Source organism: Mytilus edulis, chromosome 11, assembly GCF_963676685.1.
Source record: "Mytilus edulis chromosome 11, xbMytEdul2.2, whole genome shotgun sequence".
Classification (NCBI taxonomy): Eukaryota; Metazoa; Mollusca; class Bivalvia; order Mytilida; family Mytilidae; genus Mytilus; species Mytilus edulis.
In genome coordinates this window covers 29,996,524-30,001,245 of record NC_092354.1, presented here as the reverse complement: position 1 = coordinate 30,001,245, position 4,722 = coordinate 29,996,524, and positions in this window count along the sequence as shown.

Sequence of the window (4,722 nt, the reverse complement as noted above, 5' to 3'; positions counted from 1 at the left end):
GTTTCTGATAAGGTTTTAAGCAATTACCAAATATCGTTTTTGAGACACAGCGGGACTTGTGAGAAACCCAACGTGGTTTTTAAAAGTAACATTTTGAATCAAAACCAAAAGGTATACAGATCTGTAGATTAATAAATAAAATTCCAAATCAAAACCAAAAAAAATACAGATTTTTAGATTAATTTAACAAAAAAGTGTGTAAAGTTTTAAGCAATAATCATAAATTATTTTTGAGATATTGCGCGCTCCCCTGTTATACAGAAATGTCTGTAGTTTTATTGTTTATTTGGTCATAATTTTTATGGGGTTCATTTTCAGTATCTAATGGGTTAAACAAAAATACAAATTTAAAGAATTCAAATCGATAAAACTAGTGAGTTCCGAAAATCTGCCAAAATTTCAAAAACATGACAAGGGACCTTTCTTAATCTATAATGCTTAGAAACGTCGCACGATACTGGTGTCACCTAACGTTACATACTCAAAGACGTAACTCGTAAGACAAAATAAAAACGTTGGAATGCATGTTGTACAGATGGCTTTTTACGATACATTTTAAAGGAATGATTTTTTTCCTAAGAAAGTGTTTTTCTTTCTTAGATTAAAGATGTTAAGCTTTAGTTTCATTAACAAATTAAAAATTAAAAAGAGACTTGAATTGAAACCATTTAATTATATACATTTTATTTATAAGGGCAATCGATTTCTTTTTTTTATGGATAAACTATGCACTGCAAATGCACTCATTTTTGCACTAAAGAATGTCAAGGAAAATGGACTACTGCATATCTAACATGGCAGTTCTGCACAGGGAATAAGCGGGAACAATTATTATAGCTGTTTTTTTTATATTAATTTGTATTATAGCGGGTCCGACTATTATAGTCCGGAAACACTTCCGTTCCTCGAGGAAATCTCTCTCCACCCCTTCTATGTGAATCGGTAGAGCTTCAAAATAAAACATTAATTTTAAAGTTTTCTTATTTAGCAACAAAATAAAATAGCCGTATTCCAAAATCGTCTGTAAAAACCGCAATCATGACAATAAGACGGAACGTTAGAAGCATATTTTATCAAATAACGTCAAAATCGTATGTGGGGACATTTTAGTTTTATCTGATATCTTGTATATTAGATTTAATTTATGGGAATTTATCATCAAAATAGAGATAAAAGTTTGTACTTTTATCCATTATAAATATTTTTATGTAGCGAATGACACTGTATTTAATAAACATCATGAAAACACAGAAAACGTAACCCTACGTTTAATTTGGTTTGAAGGGGACAAAATATCGGACATTGCTAATCAACTCGAACAAAAATAATTTGTTTTAAAATTTCCTGATTATTGCATGAGGCGAAAGTGTGATCTTTGTACAAAAAGTAAAAGAATTATTTACTTTCGACATAGGGATTGCTCTGGACAATTTTTAAGAAATTACGGCAACCTTTCGTGCATGGGACCCATAATTTGTATCATCTTGATCCCTTTTTCTGATATTTTCGTCTATTCGAGAGAGGGAAATCGACATTACGTCATCGCCCACTTTATATAAATTGCTTGTTCTAGGCAAACTTTTATATCGTTTGGTAAAAAAAATATATGTTTTTTACGGTATTCAGAATTTCACAAAACTAAAAGTGTAACGCGGGACAAGGAAATCATATTGCAAAATAAAGGTTTTATTGAGTTTTAATTAATGAAAATGGTCTGTTACATATACAAAATTGCAATAATCTGAAAGAAGAGTTTAAAAGCTTTACAATGGTGTACAACACTTTATAATATCATTGCTAATGTTTAAAAATTAACAAGATGAATACGTCCGTGATTTCACCAAAGTAACACCAGTAGCGTGCGACGTTTCTTTACATTTATAAATTGTTGCTTGGATGGAGAGTTGTCTCATTTGTATTGTATGGAATGTGGACACTATTTTTTTTATTTAAAGACGTATTTAAATGTTTTTTTGTTGTTTTTTTTTTTAGATAAATCATCTTGGAAGCATAGGTGGCGATAGTGTTATAGAATGTTCTAGAAAGACCTAAAAATACACAATACATCACCATTTAGCTTTGGAATTTAATTGGACAGGGCTAGGAGACGAGAAGGCTTTTGGTAACAGTAAACTATATTAAGTCATAAGAAGTAAGTTGAAATTATATTTTTGATTTTCGTTTATGGTAAAATTGAACTCAAATGGGCAATGTGTTAAAGAGACAACATCCCGGCCATAGAACAAACAACAGCAGAAGATCGCCAATAGGTCTTCAATGCAGCGAGAATTTCCTGCACCTGGAGGCGTCGTTCGGTTGGCCCCTAAACAAATATATCTCCTATTACAGTGATAATAGATGCTATACAAACCTCCAGATTATACACAAGAAACTTAAATTGAAATTCATACGGGACTATCAAAGGCAAGAGGCTCATGACTTGGGACATGCGCTAAAATGCAGCGTGGTTAGCAGACATGGGTTTTTTTCAGATCTTGTTGTCGAATGTCTGGAAGTACCTATCAGCCACCTTTGCCTATTCTCCAGGACCCAACACATCGTGTTTCTGCAGTACAGAATAGGACACACTCTATAATATTCCGTGGCTCATATGAAGGGTGGGTGCTTCATCAGGGGTCCTGACCCAATTGTTGAATGTCTGGAAGTACCTATCAGCCACGTTTGCCTATTCTTCAGGACCCAACACATCGTGTTTCTGCAGTACAGAATAGGACAAACTCTATAATATTCTGTGGCTCATATGAAGGGTGGGTGCTTCATCAGGGGTCCTGACCCAATTCTTCATATTGTACTAAGCTTTGACTACCGATCTAGTCAGTATTTCTTTTAAGTTCCGATGTCTACTATACGCCACCATTAGTGGTTTTGGAAATAGCTCCCTACATTTCGCATTGCGAACTAGTTTTTTATAATGTTTTCGTAAAGCTTTATTTATATTTCCTAACGAGAAGTGATATTTAGTTACAAATACTAGTGGTATCTGCTTGTCAGATTCTTGTTTAAAGCGGAGTAACTCTGGTTGTTCGATATTGATAGCCGATTCACAGTTACGACGTTTTTCAAGGTCCTTATATCCCCTTTGCTTAAGATGGCCTTTGAATTTACAAAGAGTATCTTTCAAATTTTGCGTGTTGCTGTTGTTATAGCTTCCCCTTTTATAAATCCGGAGAAGGCTGTTGGGTTGTGCATAGACGTCCTATCTAAATATTGAAACGTATTAGTAGGTTTGGTGTAGCTCTTGATATCAAGGATACCGGTGTTCCTGAATCTCAACCCTTTATATACGACTGTATCGAGAAAGATAATTTCTTCGTTTGAAATTTCAAACGTAAACTTTAATAAAGGGTGATGATCATTTGCTATTTTAAAAAAACTCCTCAACTTCTTCTCGTGATGAATGTGCTATTATAAGAGAGGGACGAAAGATACCAAAGGGACAGTCAAACTCGTAAATCTAAAACAAACTGACAACGCCATGGCTAGAAATGAAAAAGACAAACAGAAAAACAATAGTACACATGGCACAACATAGAAAACTAAAGAATAAACAACACGAACCCCACCAAAAACTAGGGGTGATCTCAGGTGCTCCGGAAGGGTAAGCAGATCCTGCTCCACATGCGGCACCCGTCGTGGTGCTTATGTGATTACACATCCGGTAAAAAGTCTAATTCGGTAGGTCAAATTCATGAAAGGGAAGGGGATTGTAGTTACGACGTAAGGAACATATCCGATATCATTTGTGAAACGGTTATTCCATAACGGTCAACCAACTCGTGATGGCGTCCGTAAAATTTACGAAGGGATGATTTCAACTTCACCATTTGAAACTCTTGGTTTAATAGCTTCCTTGTGAGCAGTAACCCTCTATCAAGAAAATCATGATAGGAAATGCAAGCACGGGAATATCTTATCAATAAACGCATCATCTCTATACCTCCCGTAAAATAAGATCTTATTTTTATACTTATATTTTTCAATAATTTCATTGATAATTTCGAATGCTCTAATATCACAAATTTCTGGGCTGCATTTACTTCCCATACTAGCGCCTATTTTCTGTACAAAGAATCGGTCATTAAATTCAAAATAATAATTTTTCAACACTGTGGCTACTAACGATTTAATTGTTTCACAGCTAGGTAATTTGATCGGATAATCTTCTTATACTGCACTGTTATAAGCCCGTCCAACAGAATGAATGAGTTCATTGAACTCCATGTATGTATACATGCTGGTGCAGTCAAAAGAAACCAAGAGGCAATCCTGATCAGGCCTTAAATTTTCTATTTTATTTATGAAATCACCACTATCTCTAATGTAACAGTTCTGTCTTTTAACTATAGGTATCAAAAAGTAATCAATAAATTTGCTAACCCTTTCGGTGACAGAGTTACATTGAGAAATAATAGGTCTGCATGGGGGTAATTCATTAACTGTCATCGTTTGTTTTTTTATCCCTTGAATAACAAGTTCACTTAATTTGTGAAGTTTAGGAAGAAGAAAAAGACGACCCAATCTGGGTCCCTCTTTTGGTGAGCCACGGAGAAAATCAAGAGTTATCCCATCAATCTCACCATTGTCAAACATCTTGGTGATTTGTGTTTGTATATTATTTTTAATCAGTAATAGATTAGGTTCTTGTATCTCCGTGTAATGGATAGAGTTTAACTGTCTTAACCCTTCTTTAATGTAGTGTGT